Below are 22,264 nucleotides of genomic sequence, written 5' to 3' on the forward strand. Positions count from 1 at the left end.
GTACTTTAGAAATATGATATTAACTTCAGTGTGAAGATGAGGTTAATTTTATTTTATATGCATTTTTGGAATATGTTAGTCTGTGTTTCCATGTAAACTGAATTTGGAACTATGTTTGATTTAAGTACTGGATTATGCGAATTTAAATGGGAAGCTGACTGGCTACCATGTTATTCAAACAACCAGAGAGAGATTTTTCATGCATTTTGATACTGGAGAGGTATGTCACGATCGAGTCTGTGGTCAGCTGTGCTGATGTAAGGTTATGTAGCCTGGTGCTCTTATCATTTTTGTTACAATGTGCAATAGTTATTTTAACAAAAAAAATTGGATTAATTGGTAAAAGATCTGATCAGTCAGGGATGATGGCTACAGAAATTTTGATTTTTTAAAGAGAAGTGAGACTTTCTTTCAAGGTATAAAATTTGCATGGCATACTAAGTACTCATAGGCACAAACTTTCAGTGTCCTAAACATGATAAACTGCATAGTATCTGTGCCAGTATTCAAAACCATGAAACGCTTTCTGTTTTTACAGACTACTTATTAAGTGACAAGAGTGTAGTTTTCTTAGTAACAGGCCCTGACTTCAAACCTCAACCTGGCTACTGAGGAAGGGAGGGGGGTAGGTAGTGTACTGTAAGTGTGGAGGAACATGAGTACTTTCAATGCTAGCAGAAAAATGAAAGACAATGTGCCACCTCAGTATGGTCGGCTCATTAAATTTAGAGTATTCAAAAATTCTAGAGCTCTATGAAGTGAATCTTCTGTACATATTGCTGTCTTTAATGAATTGCACACCAGTTATTTTGCTATAAATGATTGCAAGAGGATGCCACTGATGACCTCCACTTAATCATTTTTTGGAGTAAGAAGTGCTCTACCCCACAACATTTCCATAGGGTTGTTCTTAATTTGGGTAACATTTGGATAAATTAATGCAGTTGGTCCTGAACTGTAGCCACTAATGTGCAAAACTTGTTGGTATAGGTACCCTGACATGTATTTTTTTGGACAATCACTACTTCCCAGTTTAACTCATGTGGAAATCCACCAGCTGATAACATCTCTCAGATGCAGTCTCACATTTTTATATGTTATTACAGCTTCAGATATTCTTATGCTGGTTAGGAGTTGCGAAGCAGACGTTTTCATTTTGTGTTTAGAGTTGATTCTATCTTTTAAATTATTTACACTACTAGGTAGGTGGTAAAAGGCTGAAAATCTCTCTCCTTTTTGTGCCACACTAAGACTGAAAGAAAGTCATTTCTCCTTCTAGTTTCATACTAATGAACTTTACTGCTGTTCTTAATGTGTGATTGATAGTCAACAACTAATTGCATAAGGGGGCTAACTGTAAGGTGGACTAAATGTATGGTCAGATTATGGTCAGTATGCCCAATTATATAAAGAGATGTCTAAAGAGGCTCAAAAGTGGACATCAAGTGCTTCACATGCTTATCAACACAAAATCAGATATGGATAATGCAGGAGTAGGTCTAACAATGAATAAGAAAATAAGAATTTTTTAATCTCCTATGAGCTTCATAGTGAACACATTATCATTGGCTCAGCCAGCACCCACTACAGTAGCACATATTTATAAACCTATAACTCCACAAATGATGAAGAGGTTGAAAGAAGTATGATGAGGTAAAAGAAATTATTCAGATAGTTAATGTATACAAAAATGTAATTGTGATACAGGACTTTAATTTGATAGCAGAAAAAAGAAGAGAAGGAAATGTAGTAGAACATGAAGTGGGGGAAAGCGCTGTAAGGGAAAGCCATCTGGTAGAATTTTGCACAGAGCACAATTTAATCATTGCTGACACTTGGTTTCAGAATTTCAAGAATGAATTCTAGTCAGTATTGTCAAAAGCTTTCTCTAAATCTGCAAATACTGTAAATGTGGTTTTGTCTTTCTTCAACATATCCTTGAAAATAGGTTATACAGTCAGTATTGTCTTTTATGTTCCTACATTTCTATGGAACTCAAATTGATGCTGCCCAAGTTCAGCTTTTATCAGTTCATCGTTTGTTCCTTGAAAAATACAAGGGCCATTTTTTTCCATCTCTGATAGCTTGCAAAATTATAAACACAGTGAAAATCCAGTGAAGCTTTGTGCAGATGTGTTGTGCTGTGTCTTTAGTGCACCTGTCTACTCCATCACATCGCACTTTCGTTTCTTAGAACACAGAGCACGTAAAAATGCCTAGAAAATAGCATCTCCTGCCAAGTATGAACTGCCTTGAGAGAGATTTCACCTGATTTCATGCAGTCCGCAGAATGTTACTGTCATGCATCTCCTTCTTCATGATAGTTCTTGGCTGCATACTGTAGGTGCAACAAAGGCACTCCTGCAGCATTTTTGACAGCAGTTGTTTGATCGCCCACCACAGAGCCCTCACTTGGCTCTCTCTGATTTTCATCTCATCGCTCACACGGACTGAGAAGAAAGAATTTTGGCACAGACTATGAGCTGCAGACCAGCGTAGGGAATTGGCGGAAGTCACAGGCAGCTGCCTTCTATGACAAGAGAATTGGAAAGTTGGTATCTTGCTGTGACAAATGCGTAAGTCAGCACTGCAACTATGCAGAGAATTAGCTGGAAGGTGTAGCTAAATGTTGAAAATAAAACACTTTTGATTTTCACTGTGGTTTCAATTTCATGACTGATTGTTTTTTTTTTTCCCCAAAAAAAGACATTGTATTTTCAGCATTTGACTAGCTCAACTAATTAAACTGATGATTTGGTGATAGTCACACATGTCAGCATCTGCCCTCTTTGGAATTGGAATTATTTCATTTAAGTCTGAGGGTAATTCGCCTGTCTAATATATCTTCCATACCAGGTAGAATGTTTTTGTCTTGGCTAGCTCTTACAATGATCTCAACAATTCTGACATCTACTCTGGGTTCCTTATTTTGACTTAGTTCTTTCAGTGGCCTCTCAAATTCTTTTCGTATCACCATATCTCTTGTCTTATCTTCATTTATTTCCTCTTCCTGTTCACTTTTCATCTTTCCCTTATTACCTTAGAACCGACTTGCCATCTGAGCTCTTAATATTCATACTGGTGCTTCTGTTTTTTCCAAAGGTCTCTTTAATTTGACTATAATTGGTATCTATCTTTCCCAAAATCATGCATGCTTCTACAACTTTGCATTTCTCCTATAGTCATTCCTGCACTCCCAGTTTGCTATTTATGCCAGTCTCATTATTCGGACATCTGTATTAGCTATTACCTACTTCAGTGCTGCGCTTTTATGTTTTCTTCTTCTTCTTCTTCTTCTTCTTCTTCTTCGGGCAGCAGGCGGGCAATGGCCCAAACCTGCAAAAAGAATAGAATAGGAGGGGTGAGCAGGGGAAAAGCAGATAGTCATGCCCAGGAAACCAGGAGCTGGGACAACTGAATAGAAAAGATAGGGATCCCACCATCAAGCAGAAAACTACTGACAGGGCTAGTGAAAAAGGCACCGATGGCTAAACTAATACCACGATGGTGAACTGGAGCAGCGCAGAAGGGCCAGCATAAACTTGACAACCTTTGTCCAGACAAGACAGAATTAATACTGGGTAAATGTGGAGAAGGGCTGAACCATCTGTAGGCCAAGAGGTGTGAGCAATCCATTTGGGTAAGATTATTTAGTTATCAGCAGAGTTGAAAGCTTTGGAATAAAATCAGTTGATACTTACAACCAAAGGAAGTCTATAAAATCTAAAAACAATATTTCATAGTTTCAATAAAGTCAAATAAATAGCCATTGCTCACCTTCAAAGCAAATTACAGAATGAAGGGGAAGCAAATGAAATACAATATATGTCCACTATTAGTAACTAAATGACTATTATCAGTAACAGCTCTTATTGAACTTCACTGTATCCATTAATTTTTTTCTCCACAGAAAATAATTCTTTAGGCATCAACAATGGAAATTGCAAGTTGGAATATCAACAGTATAAGGAGAAGATAAATTGCTACTTACTGTAAAGATGACATGTTAAGTTGCAGAGAGACAAAACTAAAAAACACATTTGCTTTTGGCCACAGCCTTCGTTCATCAGAAAAGACAAACACACACACACACACACACACACACAGAAACACACAAACACACAAGCAAGCACCCACACATGACGTACATATCTGGTAGTTCAGATCGGAATGTAGAAGTCACATACAACGAAAGCAGCAATCTGGAGGGGGTGGGGGCAGTAGTATAGGTGCGGGGGAAGATCGAGTGCTCTCTGGCAGAGCATGCAGAGGCTGGACTGCCAACAGGCATAACATTGGGAGGCAATGGGGCAGGGCAGAGGGGAGGAGGAGGGGGGGGGGATGAGGCAGCCAAGAAGGAGAGGAGCAGGAAATGGGAAAGATAGATGGGTACACTCGCATAGGGCAGCACACAAAGAGGGTGGGTAAGGATAGTATGTTACCGTAGGTTGACACTGGGATAATTTTGCGAATGGAGAATGCATTGTAAGGATAACTCCCATCTGCACAGTTCAGAAAAGTTGATGGTAGAGGGGATGATCCATATGGCTCAGGCAGTGAAGCAGCCATTGAAATGAAGCATTTTATGTTCAGCTGCATGTTGTGCCACATGGCAGTCTACTTTGCTCTTGGCCACAGACTGGCAATGGCCGTTCATTCTAGAGGACAGCTGGATGGTAGTCATACCAATGTAAAAAGCTGTGTAATGTCTACAGCAGAAGCAGAACTGGTATATGACATGACTGCTTTCACAGGTAGCCTGGCCTCTGATGGGGTAGGATATGCCATTGAAAGGACTGGAATAGGAAGTGTTGGGCAGGTGGATTAGGATATGATTCCTATGGCAAGGGGTTGGGACTGGGAGTAGCATAGGGATGGGCTAGGATGTTGTGGATGTTGGGTGGGTGACTGAACACCCCTTTATGAGGGGTACTAAGGATCGTAGGTAGAATGTCTCTCATATCAGGGTATGACAATCGGTAATCAATGCTCCGGCAAAGGATGTGGTTCAGTTGTCCCAGTCCAGAGCGGTACTGGGTATCCATTACCTCCTCTCTACTCTTGTCTCCCACCCTCTTTGTGTCCGCCCCCTGCCAACGCACCTGCCCATCTTTCCTCTTCCCTCCCCCTCCCATCCCCACCTCCTTGCTCAACAGCCTCCCAACACTGCGCCTGTTGGCCGTCTAGTTCCTGCATACTTTGTGAGACAGTACTCTTTGCTGCCCCCACCACTGATATCCCTTCCCCTTCCACAACCCCTACAGACTGCTGCTTCCATTCAACGTTACAATTACATTCCAGTTCAGACTGAAAGAGATTGCAGTCATGTGTGTGTGTGTGTGACGCGCGCGCGCGCACTTCCTTTTCTGCAAAGGCTGTGGCCAAAACATAATAAGTAAATGTCTTTGTGCCTGTCTGCATCTTAATTTTTTGTGTGTCCCATTCTTAAACTACAAAAATAGGACAACAATCATGATTCAATAAGCAATAATGGTCTCTAAAAACAACACAGAGATGCTGCAGTCTATTAACACGGATCTAATACATATAATACAAATAATTTACATTTAACTTGTGAAGAGTAATTTTATTTCCTTGTTGTGTGAATTGTCTAACATAGCAATCCAAGATCTCTCAGTAAGAGTGACTGCAATGATGTAATATGGATGATATAACCCATTAGTACATTTCAAACATAACTTTTTAGAAGAGACAATGAGGACCCAGCAGATTCAGGAGTGCAGCCATAACATCTTTGGAAGTACCATAATTTTTTGCATTATTCAAATTAGTCCATATCACTCTCTAAATTTTTTGTTCTTAATGTGTTTTTATGGTCTTCTACGCAGATGTGTTCATCACACATGACTGATAGTATACAGAGTAAGAATTTCATATTTTTAGTTTTTAAGTTAAATGTGGATTGTAATACAAACATCATGTGTCTGATGTAGCTTAATCAAGTGGTGAAGTCACAAGATGATGGTGGCATACATGAGTGAATGTCCCTATTAGCTAAACATGCATGATAGATCAATTTCTCTGTGTAATCTGTACACAGAAGAATCTGCTTTTTTATGTTAAAATGATGCAACAATCACTGCATTATAAGCGTTAATGCATATTTAACTAAACTGTGAATTTGCTATAAAAGCCTGAGGAAAAAATAATGTCACTCTATCTCACTTGTTACTCTGCTACAGTTAGTGCATACTACTTGTATTTCACTAGTGGATTCCACTCCAAAAAAATAATGTATAATATGCTGCAAAAGTAAATGAGATAAGTATTGATATTATTGGCATAGTAAGTATTGCTATTAGTTTAGCTGATGGTATTAATTAATGAGGAAGCTTAGAGATGTAATTGTGACGGTTTATTGCTATGGTTAGTTTTGGTGCCTGTAAACAATCTATGATATATTTTAATGAGATTGTGAGAAAAGTTTGATTTAGTGAAAGCTAATAGCATACAGTTTGTAATGGTGGTTCATAGACTGAGTGAAACTATGTTTGTTTATTTATTTTTCAGAGAGATATGATTATCCATTTGCACAGTATCACAAAAAATTATGAACTGGTCTGACAAAAATTATTACTTCATTTTAATTTTAATTCCTTTGTTTTACATGTCAACTTCCAGACTGTCACTTCCAATAATCAACATATTCATTCACAGAATAGTCCATTTGCTTAAAATTTTGTTTAAAGGCATTAGTATTTTGTATTTGGGTAATAACATTTTCAGTACAACTGTATAAACACATATCCACATATATAATAGAGGGAAACATTCCACGTGGGAAAAATATATCTAAAAACAAAGATTCTGTAACTTACCAAACGAAACCGTTAGTACATATATGTCTGCTCAAGGCAAGTCTTTCCACTCCCGGGATTGGAATGACTCCTTACCCTCTCCCTTAAAACCCATATCCTTTCGTCTTTCCCTCTCCCTCCCTCTTTCCTGATGAAGCAACTGTGGGTTGCGAAAGCTTGAAATTTGTGTGTGTGTTTTTTGTCTCTATCAACGTACCAACGATTTCGTTTGGTAAGTTACAGAATCTCTGTTTTTAGACATATCCATATATATTATAACTTCTCTCATAATCAATACTCCGGTGTGTATTACTCTATTTCAGAATGTTCCTTGTCTCCTACTGATGTACCTTTTCATTTATTTTTTTTAACTGACAAATATTTTTAATAGCAGATGCTACAATTCATGTTGTTGTTGTGGTCTTCAGTCCTGAGACTGGTTTGATGCAGCTCTCCATGCTACTCTATGCTGTGCAAGCTTCTTCTTCTCCCAGTACCTACTGCAACTACATCCTTCCGAATCTGTTTAGCGTATTCATCTCTTGGTCTCCCTCTACGATTTTTACCCTCCAAGCTGCCCTCCAATACTAAACTGGTGATTCCTTGATGCCTCAGAATATGCCCACCAGCCAATCCCTTCTTCTAGTCAAGTTGTGCCACAAATTTCTCTTCTCCCCAATTCTGTTCAATACCTCCTCATTAGTTATGTGATCTACCCATCTAATCTTCAGCATTCTTCTGTAGCATCACATTTCGAAAGCTTCTATTCTCTTCTTGTCCAAACTAGTTATCGTCCACGTTTCACTTCCATACATGGCTGCACTCCATACAAATACTTACTGAAACGACTTCCTGGCACTTAAATCTATACTCGATGTTAACAAATTTCTCTTCTTCAGAAACGCTTTCCTTGCCATTGCCAGTCTACATTTTATATCCTCTCTACTTCGATCATCATCAGTTATTTTGCTCCCCAAATAGCAAAACTCATTTACTACTTTAAGCGTCTCATTTCCTAATCCAATTCCCTCAGCATCACCCGACTTAATTTGACTACATTCCATTTATGTATGGACAAGTTCCATTTATTTTACATGATGAGTGCAGTGCAAAAGTTAAAATTTTGTGAAGTATCCGCAAATTGTCAGGATATAGGTTTTAACTAATATCAGAGTGGCCAGCTCTTTCCCATGGATAATTACTTCACCTTTTGACATTTTACATTAACATGCTCAAAGGATAAGTTTTTATTAGTTTTATAGCTCATTCATGTCTAGGGATAGTGTGTTTCACTGGTAATCAAGGACCCAGATTCAAACCGAGCCACTGTCTGAACGAAAATCATCGACAGCGGTGGCCAAATACTTCAAGAATAAGAGGCCAACCTTGCTTTGCTGTTGACCTTATCAAAAGAGGGCGGAACAGCAGACAGAAGTTCAGGGAATTCTCTTACACTTGGGATGGGAAACTGCTGCTAAAAGCTGGCATGAGGATGCAGATGGCAATGGAATCTGCTGGATTAAAGAAACATAAGATGTACCCACATTACATATGGCCTGTAACTGAAAAACTGACATGATGCTCTCTGCACAGGCTTAAGATTCTGAATAAGTCCCCCATTCGAATCTCAGGGAGGGGACTGACAGGGAGGAGTTGTCCAAGAAAAAAAAAGTTGAATAACAACAAAACGATAACATTCTATGATTCGAGGTGTAGAATGCACGAAGTTTTGCAAGAAAAACCTCAAAAGGGAAGTGCTAAGGATTAATTTAGAAATAGTGGTGGTCACTGAAGTAAAATGGAAACAACACAAGGATTTCTGGTCAAGTGAATGTAGCGTAATATAAACAGCGGCAGAAAATTTTATAACGGGAGTAGCATGCATTATGAATAAGAAGATAGGGCAAAAAGAGAGTTACTGTGAACAGTTCAGTGATAGGGTTGCTCTCATCAGAATCAACAGCAAACCAACACTGACGACAATAGTTCAGCTATACATGCCAATGTTTCAAACAGAAGATGAAGAGACACAGAAAGTATATGAGGATATTGGACAGGTAATTCAGTATGTAAAAGGGGAAGAAAATTTAATAATAATGGAGGATTAGAGCATTGTCGTAAGGGAAGGAGTACAAGAAAGGGCTACAGGAGAATATGGCTCTGGCAGTAGTAATGAGAGAGCAGAAAGAGACGAGCAAGGTAGCACAGTGGCTAGCACACTGGACTCACTTTCGGGAAGATGATGGCTCAATCCAGTGTCCAGCCTTCCTGATTTAGGTTTTCCATGATTTCCCTAAATCGCTCCTGGCAAATGCTGGGATGGGTCCTTTGAAAGGGCACAGACGACTTCCTTCCCTATCCTTTCCTAATCCGATGAGACCTATGACCTCACTGTCTGGTCTCCTCCCCCAAAACAACCCCCAACCGAGTAGAGTAATTGAGTTCTGCAACAAATTTCAGTTAGTAATAATGAATACTCTGTTCAAGAATCACAACAGGATGAAGTAGACTTGGAAAGATTACAGCTGGACTTCATCATCATCATCATCATCATCATCAGAGATTCTGAAATAAGATATTGGGTTGTAAGGCATACCCAGGAGCAGATGCAGATTCAGTTCATAATTTAATAATGGTGAAGAGCAGGCTGAAGTTTAAGAGAATCATATAGAGGAATCAGTGCAAAAGGGAATGGGATACTGAAATACTGAGATGCATTTGAAGATCACTGAAGATATGGATATTGCTATTAGGAATATGAGATTGGGAGGTCAGCTGGAAAAGACTGGGCATCTCTAAAAAAGAGCAGTCACAGATGTTGGCAAGAAAAACACATGTACAAGGAAGGTAATTGCTAAGAAACTTTGGGTAACAGAAGAAATTGATTAATCAACGAAAGAAAGATACACTTAAAGGTCAGGGGAAGACAGGAATACAGCAACATAAATCACTTAGGAATGAAATAAAGCCAATGTGAAGTAACTACAGGAAAAAAGTGAGGAAATTGATGAACAAATGAACATTGGAAGGAATGATTCAACATACAAAAAACCCAAAACAATCTTTGGTGAAATTAAATGAAACAGTGGCAACATTAGAGTGCAATGGGAATTCCACAATTAAACATAGAGGAGAGAGCAGAAGCCTCTATGAGGGGGACAAACTGTCTGATGATTTGGTAGAAGAAGATGTTAAGAGTCGATATGGAAGAAACAGGGCTCCAATGTTAGACTCAGAATTTAAAAGGGCTTTGCAAGACTTGAGATCAAATATGGCAGAAGACAGATAACATTCCATTGGAATTCCTACGATCATTTGTGGTAGTGGCAAGCAAACGACAACTCAAGTTAATATGCAGAATCCATGAGACTGGTAGCGTACTGTCAAGACTTTCCGAAAAATATCATCCACACAATTCGAAGATAGCAAGGGCAGATAAGTACGAGAACTATCACACATCCAGCTTAACGGCTCATGCATTCAAGTTGTTGTCAAGAATAATATACAGAAAAATGAAAAAGAAAATTGTGGATCTGTTACATGATGATCATTTTGTTGGAAAGGTAAAGTCCAAAGAGGCAGTCTTGACATTGCACTATGCGGCAGGGCGGGGTCAGGTGTCTGCATTCTCTCTTTCATTTACCAAAAGTCCATCTACCTCAATACGCTTCTTTCCGGTGTCCCTTCACTCTGTAGTGGCAGATATGTGTTAGGCAGTGTAAAGCAATGTTGATGAAACCACTACCTAATACCTACCACACAGAGGCTGCGTAACTCTTGAGTTGAAAGTCAGTTCCTGAAAGTCCATTTTTAAAAAGTTGGGCATTCGGAGGATGCAGTCTACTTGCAGAAAGCATTTAAAATTAGATTGAATCCACTTTTTATTCATATGAAAACATGTGAAATGACTAAAAAGTCCGTATTTACTATGGTAATACTCTACCATTCAATGTTCACTGTCTGTACAACATAGTTTCACTTGAAAAGCAGCCAGAATTTTTGCAAGTTTGACCTGACTAATCTTCACGTTCTAAGTCACAGACCCACAACTAATCGTGAGTTTAACATTCGGTCATTTCAGTGGTCTTCTTAGTAAGAAGTGCTTGCCAAAGTATTCCATATAGAGCACGAAACATGCCATGCGGAATTGTTACTACATCCAGAAAGTTCACACGCTCATAACTTTCAAACTATTTAATTTGGAAATACCAAACTTTCATTAAAATATTCATAACTCCAGTCGCTTCAGTCATGAGATATTCGAACTGCAATTAACTCACTATTTCTTATTTATCCAGAGTATTTTTACAGATCTATGTAACATGGTGTTATCTGTAGGCCGGTTAGCAAGTGACTATCTCGAACTATTCTACTCACTGCCCACCCCACTATATTCGCAAGGGAACAGCTTAATTCTGATTGGCCTTTGGAACTAATCGAACAATCAGAATGGTCCTTCCAGAACATTCTCACGGCAAAACTTGCCTTATCCAATCAATAATGTGATAGTAATTAATGTAATTAAAACTTCAATTTCTAGTATGATGTTTGATAAAAATTCTCAAAGTATGAATTATTCTCCAAATTGATAAATAAATTTACTCCGTCTCTAACTTTCATTCTGGCTGCTTTTATACAAAAGCTAGCTCACACCGCCATATGTCATCTGAATCATGGTTGCACTATAACTTTCCCCCAGTCTATTTGTACAAGGTTTTATGAAAAATTACATATTAAGTTTTAATGTATGTTCCACACACACTCCCTGAATCATTCTTAAACACTCAGACAACAAAATATAATCAAATAATAATTTTGAAAGATTTTTGTATTATGTAATGCACAGTGACTAAAGTGTTAAAAAAAGAAAATTCTAATTAATTGATTTTTGTGCACTGGTAACTATGTAATGGCTTCAAAAGATAATGCAAGTCAATCTGTATTTGTTCCTAACTTGATTTTTAAAAACCAGCATTGGTTTTAGGATTTTTAGGTAATTTTATTTACCCCCAGGACTAAAATAAACAAAAATCTGAAATTTAGACAGCATCATTCCGTTAATAACAGAAGGCTGCGTACCAAATTTGAACAAAATTGGATAATAACTAATATGGATTATTTAGATTCATAGAGAGTATGAATCTTCATATTGACTGACCGTTATGCTATGCAGTTCTCACGGCAGGCAGCATCAGTTGCGCTGTGAGTAAAGCGACACACACACACACACACACACACACACACACACACACACAAACCATAGCCATCCTGCAGCCACCATACCAAACGGCTGCATGCCTTACTGTAACGAATGTCTTCTCATAATAACTTGCTATGTTACATATGGAAACAAGGCTGAAGAGAAATAAAGTCACATTCATAGGATATGTTGTCCCGGAAAAAGCATTTAACAATGTACAATGTTGCAAGACGTTAAAAATTCTGAGAAAAATAGGAGTAAGCTATAGGAATATATCAAAGAAGCAATGATGGAAATAAAAGAAAGGCTCAAGAGTGGGATTAAAATTCAGGGTAAAAAGATATAAATGATAAGATTTGCTGATGAAATTATTATCCTTAGTGAGGGTGAAAACAAATTACATGACCTGCTGAATGGAATGAAGCATCCAATGAGTACAGAATATGGATTGAGAGTAAAGTAAAGAAAGACAAAAGTAATACAAAGTAGCAGAAATGAGAAAAGCAAGAAACTTAAAATCAAAATTGATGATCACAAGTTGGCCGGTGTGGCCAAGTGGTTCTAGGCACTACAGTTTGGAACCGCACGACTGCTACGGTCGCAGGTTTGAATCCTGTCTCGGGCATGGATGTGTGTGATGTCCTTAGGTTAGTTAGGTTTAAGAAGTTCTAAGTTCTAGGGGACTGATGACCTCAGATGTTGAGTCCCATAGTGCTCAGAGCCATTTTTGATGATCACAAAGTAAATGAACTTAGGAAATTCTGCTATCTTTGGAAGCAAAATAACTCAAAACAGACGCAGCAAGGAGGAAATATCAGCAGACTAGCACAAGCAAACAGGTCATTCCTGGCCAAAAGAAGTCTACTAGTAAGAAACATAGGTCTTAATTTGAAGAAATGATTTCCGAGGGGTATGTTTGGAGCATAGTATTGTATAGTAGTGAACCATGGACTGTGGGGAAAACCAGAAAAGAAGAGACTCAAAGCATTTGAGATGTGATGCTACAGAAAAAATGTTGAAAATTGAGTGGACTGGTAAAGTAAGGAATGAGGAGGTTCTCCACAGAATCAGTGAAGACAGAAAAATATGGAAAATACTTACAAGAATAAAGGACAGGATGGTAGACATGTGTTAATACATCAGGGAATAACTTACATGGTACTAGACATAAAAACTATAGAGGAAGACAGATTGTGATACATCTAGTAAATAATTGAGGATGTATGGTACAAGTGTTACTCTGAGATGAAAGTTTGACACAGGAGACAAATTAGGTGGCGTGCTGCATCAAACCAGTCATATAAGACTAATGGCTAAGAAAAAATGATGGTACACGTCTTATGCCCGGGTTATAAACATGATTCGACTCAGAGAATAGTGCTAGTACAACATAGGAGCTAAAGAGGATTGTGTTTAATGTTCCATTGACACTTTAGATCATTATAAACTGAGCACAAGCTTGGACTAGGGAAATAAAGTAAGAAAATCAACTGTGCCCTTACAAAGGAACTATCCTGGTATATGCCTTAAGAAATTTGCAGAAATCATAGAAAATCTGAATCTGGATGGCCAAATGGTCATTTGAACCGCCATCACCCTGTTTGACAACCAACAGGACAAAGTGTGGTATAAAGATGGACCAATATCTGAAATAACAGTTTTTTTGTGGTTACAGAAAGATCTTAGGAAGGACATAAGAACGTATGCAAATTTTTTTTGCTCTCAGACAATTTTTTTTTATACCAAATCTTAAATGTAGTGACACTCTGATAACCGGGCTCTGCAAGAATCTCAACATAAAATGATACTCATCTACATAAATGTCTATACATCATGTGTTTATGAAGCTTTTGATTTGGATTTTTTTTAAGTTAAGAGAAGCACATACTTAACAGAAATGTAATTATTTAAGCAGTTAAGTTACAAAGAACAACATAAAAAAATTTAAAATGCGTCACTTTCCAATTTCCAGAAAAAGGACAGATACCTTGAAAAATCCATATATCACATTTCTCCAACCTGATGGGAACTTATAATTAGTCTTAAATAATTCCCAAGACAGTGCACATTATAGTAAAATAAAATTATTAATGGGTTTTCTGCAAATGGACACAAATAAATCTGAAATCACAATACCTTGTGCTGTGCTAAAAAAAATCTATGTAAGATCATCCATACCTGACACCCATTGTTTCAGATTTTCACAAAACTTTTTCTACTTGTTACTTTCTGCATAGAAATACTCAATGCAAAATTTCTCCACATACTTCATGCAGTTTGAGGGTGAAAAAATTGAAATTTTTTTACAAATGTAAATGCTGCAACTGAAGTTTGTCATTTGTATTACATTACTTCAAACAGAAATAGTAATAACAAAAATAATAATAATAATAGAAAGTATCTAATTTTCAACACATCACTGTCATATTTCCCCAGGTGTCACAGGAGTGTATCTTTATTGAAAAAGCTTTAATAACTATTTGTGACTTACAGGAATATAGAAAATCAACTTAAGATGATGTGGTACAAACTATGATTTTTGAATACATAAAACATTTTCTGACAGCTGATACAATAATTATTTTTATCGAAACAAAAAAAGAAGAAGAAGAAACACCCGTCATTTTTATAAATATTGGATGTTCATTTAACATACATCATATTCATTGTTCAGAATATCATTCAAATCAGATTACATAAACTGACAACCTATATTAAGGCTCCCTCATGAAAGTATAGAGCGAAAAGTTATAAATTTAATTAAAACATTTTCATTACATGGATTAACTATATTTAGGATGTCAAATTAGAATCTTTAAACAACAATTATTCTAGCCACACTAATGTTAATTTAAAATTTACACGTTCAGCAGTGCAGATCGCTGAAACTATCAATGAAACTTCTTAAGAACATCTTTGTTTTTAATGTGCTGTGACAAAATATGTTCTGTTAACTTCATATCTTTTTCACGAAGGTAATACATTCTGCCTAATGATGTTGATTTAGGTTCACCAACAGCACACAAAATGTTTTCCAAAGGCACAAAACAAGACTCTTCCTTCTCAGGTCATAGAATGACACAGCTGGTCCAGGTGGGTGGAGAAAAAGCAGTTCAACATCTCCTTCTCCAACACAGGCATTACTGACGAATGCAAAGTACCACCTGTCACCATATACAGCTGCTACAAAAGATTTTTGTTGAGGAAGATTGCACGTCCATTTTCAGGCACTTTCACTGAATGAAAAAAAATCAAGGAAGGCTTTTCAGAAGAAGTTACTCTTCTAATCTCTAAAGAATAACAAGAAAGTGGTTTGTAATGATGAAAATTCTTGGTACCAGGTACTGGGCATCTTGTCGAAAATCTCTTCTAGAGGTTCACACATAGGAAATCTACATTGAATTTCTCTTTAAAACAAAAACTGTCAATATTAGCCTTGCAGAAATCGTAAATACCAGGTGCAGTGGTTATTTGCGTATCATCCCCTAGTTGAAGACTAGCTTTTCTCAGTATGCATTTTATAGTTCCTACCAAACCATCACACACAGATTTACCATGACTAGTAGCGAAACAGGAATGCTCAGCATCTATAGAAAAATCACTTTTTCTATTCTTATATTGAGCAGCACAGCCATCAATGAAACAGTGTACTTTCGTCACTTGTGGGTAATGCTCTGCCAGCCACTTAACCATTTTTTTCTGGACACCTTTTACAAATCCTGCATCATGCTCCATATCACCACTTATAAAGCAGTAGTTCACTATTGCCAATTTACTTTCTTCATTTATCACATAAACACACATGGGATGGGTTGTACAGCTGCTTCTTGCCCAGTGGTAACTGGGAATTTCATTCTGAATTACAAAACTGTGGTTTTCTGAAAAGTCCATTAACAGAATTGCTTTTTCCGGGGTTATGCTTTCTTTCAATTTTTTCAATGATTTTGACTGACATTTAGATATAAATGTGTGTGGCTTATGTGCCTGTAATATTGTTGCCAACAAGTCTATGTATTCATCAACAGATGCAGACTGCTTTACCAATTCTGCCTGATGATCTGTGTTTATTCAATGGCTGATTAAGTTTCATCACCAGCACCTGTGTAAGCTAATTTCTGTTTTACTAATTCTGACAGTTTGTCGTCACTGAGACAACTATCACAGTGATTAATCATGCAGTCATAGTTTTCAGGTTCACTTACAAGAAATTTTGCATGTTCTTTGTATGTTTCTTCAATGTGTTACACACACACACACACACACACACACACACACACTCTCTCTCTCTCTCTCTCTCTCTCTCTCTCTCTCTCTCTCTCTCTCTGAACAAATGCTGGCAACACCAGCTAAGATACACCACTTCGGTCTTGGCGAACAAAATTTAGAAAGACCAATGTTAATATTTGGATTTTCCCATTTAAAACAGGAGTACAGTTCTCTTAAGTTGCAAAGGATGATTCTTTTTTGCAGATACACTTTCTTCTGAATGCTACCTTTGGCTTTTGCTCCTGGTAACTTTCAAGTATATTATCATTTTAGTAGAAATTAGTGACAATCTTTACCACTTCATCAGCAATAAGGCCCCCTTTTTGGTTTAGGAATTGATAAAATACCCATTTTTGTTTTCAGTTTCCTTGCTTGTTGAACCACATACTCACTAACATTGAATTCTGACTTTATGTTTTCTTTTGACCAAGAGGGTGGAGCTACTGTTAAAATTTGAATTTTTTTAAGGTACTCTTACACTAGCCACTTTTTCTTTCATTAACAATATCATAGCATCAAAATCTTTGGCTTTCTTAGTAATTTATCATCAAATTTGTGTTCTTTAGGGTCAGAATCTTCAATACTACAATTTAATGCCCAGCACACTTTTCTTTCCAAACCATGCTTCACCTTTTCTAGCTTCTTTTTGCCATATGAAGCCTTGCTGTGATTTGGAATGGAGTGAAGTTTTAAGGGAGACCACCAAATCATGTAAAGTTTTATTTGCATCCTCAATACTCTGACTTTTTAGTACTGATCAATTAATGTTGCCTCCAGGTCTTCTGCATCTTTTTCATTTCTATCACCGATGTCAGTTTTCTGTTCACAAATCTTATGACATATTGCACACATTTTTGGCCTGGTTTTACATAGATTCTTTTAGCACTTATGTTTTAGACAAAAACAAGCAAACTGACCTCAAAAAATTTTTAACTGTTTGCCTGTATTTTTTGAAAGGATCACAACAAACTATTTGATGACTTCCAAAAACTTTTAGATAATAGTATCTGTGATGTTCACATACAGTAGCACTTTCCTGATCTTGTGGAAAGCTTACACTGGATCGCAGCAATGGCATTTTGTTGGTCTTCACTCAGCTCTTCTGTTTTTTTAAGCATTTTTACTAAGGTATAGGTTGTCAAATGACATGGTGTTTTTAGCACTTTTCCAACAGTACATGAATTCACATATTCCACTGCAATTAACTGAGCACTAATTCATTTAAAACATACTTTTGTAAATGGAACGATAGGGTCGCACCACAAACAGATATGACCTAACTCACAGAAAGACAAAGAGCAACTGAGGCTAAATAGACTAATTGTTGCATGCCAGCTATTCTCAACAATAAATTTCATCAATTGTTGCATTGTTTTCATGTCTATATGGGTTTCAAACAAACTACTGCTGTCTAAAAACACTTTTTTATCACTGTGAGCAGGTGATCGGCTGAACACACAAACCATATATATTATAGTCTTTAAAAAACTACTGAATTAGTCAAATAAAAGGAAATAAATTTTCGAACTTAAAGTTAACTTGCCTGCTTAGAATGAGTTGTACTTCAGTATGCTAATTTGATACCTTTGCATCTGAAGCAGAGACACAGTGAAAGGATCAACTTACTTAAAACATAGCAGAAAGTATTTTTTTACGGCGTAAAGTCAAGTGACAGCAGGCCAGTCAGGAACGATAGAGGAGAGATAGCTGTGAGAAGACAACAGCCAATTGCATACTGACCGTTCCCTCTTCACGACAACAATGCGACAGCTGCAGCCCCTATGTGAGGAGGACATAAGTGCCATGCCTGAATGGTTGCAGCTCAACACAGACTTGTGATAGTTTATACTAAAGAAGATTCTTTATTTCATATGTTGCCCCTTGCTTGTGACACATCTGTGTAACACAGAGTTAAGTATGATGATTTGTAAGAAGGTGTAGTGACAACCTGTTAACCAGTCACCACATACTCTTTGTTTTCTCTAGTGGGTTTTTGTATTTTTCTGGCTCCTTAATTCCTACTTGTCTTTTCTTTGCAGGGGTGTGTTTACATGTATTAACAGTGTCTCTTGCAGTGTTTTTACTAATCAGTATTTTCAGGTGGGCATTAGTGAAATTTTCTTTGCTGGAGTACTTATTGTTTGCATTGTCTGTTTATTGAATTTGCCTCTTCCAACATGAGCAACCCAACTCTCCGACCCACTACTCAGACACCTCAGCTGCAAGCGATAGATGCAATGCAGCTAACACAGATGTTTCAGCTGCAGACCCAGCAGATCGCCACACTACTAAACATAGTACAGCAGCTCCTGACGAAGCAAGCCACAAATGCTGCATGCCTAACAGAAGAACCAGCAATACCTGTAGTTCTGAGTGCCATAAGGTCTTTTCGCCAGTTTAATGAAAAAGACAAGGATTGGCTCAAGTTGTTGCAACAGCATGGCACCCACATAATTGTCACAAAGTATCAGGTACTGTGAAACTACATTACTTATTGTCCATGTTAGGTAGTGCCGTCTTTCGTCTCATTCAGAAATTTTTCCCTAATGCCACTCTGAGTGGACTTTCCTATGATCAGGTTGTAGTTTCACTAACTAACTATTATGACTAACAAGTGAATTTGGAGGCAGCTAAGTATCAATTCTTTTGTTGCAAACAAAGGTCAGAACAAACTTATCACGTGTGGGTAACAGATTTGCAGTGTATGATGATGAAATGCAAATTCATATGTGCTTGTGGTGCTTTATATTCAGATGAAATGTTGTGCAATGCACTCATATCCAATGTAACTGATGTCAGATTCAGAGAACAGATTTTGAAACAGTCAGATTTATCATTTCGACACTTAGTGCAAATACCAGATCAGTATAATCCAGGTGCATGTCAGCCGATAAATTGAGCAGCCACCAATTTGTTGGGCTTAGTCACCCCTTGCTCGTGACCGCCCCATTAGGCAGCAACAGCCCACTTGCACCATGCCGCGTAAACAGCGCTCTGCACAGGCGAACAGAAATAAGTCATGCCCTCAGTGCTATTCATGGCACAAATATCAACACTGCCTGTCCAGACTAGCACAGTGTCAAACTTGTGGCAAGAAAGGTCAGAACAAACATAAGAATCCTGCCCATTCACAAAAATCTATTTCACAAGACCCACATAATCAATGCAGTGTATTCAAAGCCTGCTGCAGTGCAGGCATTAGCAAAACTAGCAAGCAAACGGTTTCTTCAGGGTTATGACAGTCCAACAAACTTTTTGTTCATTTGCATATTAGTGGAAAATGTGTGAAATTTCAGTTGGACGTGGTTGCCTCAGTTACACTGCTGAATCATAACACTTATGAAGTGTTAGGCTCCCCATGCCTGTCTAAGACTAGCATGCACCTGATGGCTTATAATGAACAAGACATTGCAAGATAGTGGTGCTATAGTAGTGCAAGCTAGTCATTGGAAAAGTTCACTGGCTTTGCTCCCCAAACCTTCAGGTCGCATTCACCTCTGTGCTGACTTTAAGTCTACAGTCAACCAACAAACTGTAATTCATACTTATCCATTGCCACATCCAGAGGATCTCCTGGACAGATTAGGCACTGGTCACTTCTTTTCAAAAATTGATTTGTGCAACGCATATCTTCAAATACCACTAGATGAAGCATCTCAAAACAAGTGTGTTGTGAGCACTCATTTGGGCCTGTTTAAATATCTGCATTTGCTTCTGGCAGTGCTTCTGCACCCACCATTTTCCAGCAGTATGTGGAACAGCTGACTGCTCAAGTACCAAACTGCTCCAATTATTTGGACAATATTGTCATAGCAGGTTGTACACGTGAAGAACACATTGCAAATTTGCGTGCTTTGTTTTCATGTGTTATCTGATGCACGACTGGACAAGTGTGATTTTTTAAAGCCTGAGTTGCAGTATCTTGGTCATATCATAAACAGTCAAGGTGTACATCCTGTGCAGTCACATTTGTTAGCCATCCGTGACCTGCCAGTTCCTAGCAGTGTCACATAATTGCGGTCAGTCATAAGGAAAACGAACTATTATATTTGGTTTATACCATATGCTGCACAAATCGCAGCTCCATTGCATCCCTTGAGTCACAAGAACATTCCCTTTGTTTTGCTCAGCGATTGATGCTTGGTTCACTTTGATACTGAAAAACCATTTGTGTTGCAGGTTGATGCTTCTTCTTAAACAATAAGTGCAGTGCTTTCGCACAGATTTGGTGATAAATACAAGCCTAATGCTTTCACATCAAAAGTGTTGTCCAAAGCACAGTGTAACTATTTACAAACAGAGAAAGAGGCACTGGCTATTGTGTATGGTGTCACGAAATTCCAGCAACATTTGTATGGCAGAAAATTTTACTTAGTATTGGATCACAAGGCAATGCAGTCCTTGTTTCATTCGTTGAAGCTGGTTCATGTACAAACTGCCGAAAAATTGTTAACGATGGGCTTTGTTATTATCTCAAGGTCAATACAAGATTGTTTATCACCCGAAAGCTCAACATGGTAAAGCAAACGCACTTTTACATCTTCCAATTGGCCCTGATACAGACTTTGATGCTTCTGCTGCATCTTGTTGCCATACCGATGCTCAGGATTCTGTTTTGCTTCAAATCTTTCCTCTGAACTTCAGGAAAATTGCACAGGCCTTGGAAGCTGATCCAGATTTGAACATTTTGCTAAAATACATTTGCACATCTTGGCCTCACGTGTTGCACTGCATAATAACTCTGTAGTGGGCCGATACTTTACATGTCGGCATAGCCTCACTATACGCCAAGGTGTGATTCTTGTTCAAATTGACAGTGGACAGTCACGTGTTGATCCCCAAAGCTTTGCAAAAGGAAGTGTTGCAGTTACTTCACCAATTACACCGGGGGATTGTTCGTGCGAAACAGTTAGTGCATCGACACTGTAATTGGCAGGGTACAGACACCCAAATAGAACAGGTGACATCACAGTGTCACGCATTTGTGAAAAATCAGTCCAGTCTGCCACAAAAATGCTCTGCTTGGCCCACGCCACAGTAGCCGAGTCTTCTATATCTTATGGGTCTCAGGAGGTGTACACATACCCTTCTGAGCATTTTCCGGGGGACATTTCCACCAGAGCGTAGGCGTATGGCGGGGTACGACTGGAAGACAGACGTCCCCTGCAGCCACAGCTTCCAGCCCACCAGAGCATCCACGCTCCTGCCTCCCCCACCATTGATGTGATCCCTATACGATGATGGTCCGTTGCTTTGGGGGATGGGGGCTTGTACATATCTGTGTGACACAAAGTTAAGTATTTTATCTTTTCATTTTATAATAAAACTCATTAACACGATTTGTTTGAATTGTCTGTCTAGCAATCCAAGAAATCAGGTTTCCTAGACACCTCAAATATTGGACGACTAGGCTGGATTTAACAATTTTAATTTCAGATGTATGTGTCAATTAGCAGAACACCCATTGAAAATTTTATTTTATCGGAAAGCTTACAATCTAGGGGATTATTTAAGACCAAAATCAGGTTCCCAGCAGGTTGGAGGAATGTGATATACAGATTTTTCCACATCCCCACAATTTTCCTGAAATCAAAAATTGACACACATTAATATCATAAAATTTTCTTTGTAATTTTACTGCTTCAATAACTGGATATCCATTAACTATATGCCTTACATAACTTCTGAAAAAAAAAAAAAAAAAAAAAAAAATGCAAATCAAAAGCTTCACAAACAGCTGAGTTATGAGTATTAATAAAGATAAGTACCATTTTGCATTGACATTCTTGCACAGCCCAGTTATCAGAGTATCACTACATTTAAAATTTGATGTAAAATAAAGTTGTAGTCTGAGACCAAAAAGATTTTGCAGAAGTTCCTACGTTACAAGTATAAGCAAGTGAGCAGAGTTACATGAAAATCTGAGACAGAGGGTTACAAATCCTTGAATTATTGTGTGTTTTGACATGGAATGACCCCT

The sequence above is a fragment of the Schistocerca piceifrons genome, chromosome 6 (assembly GCF_021461385.2).
Source record: "Schistocerca piceifrons isolate TAMUIC-IGC-003096 chromosome 6, iqSchPice1.1, whole genome shotgun sequence".
Classification (NCBI taxonomy): domain Eukaryota; kingdom Metazoa; phylum Arthropoda; class Insecta; order Orthoptera; family Acrididae; genus Schistocerca; species Schistocerca piceifrons.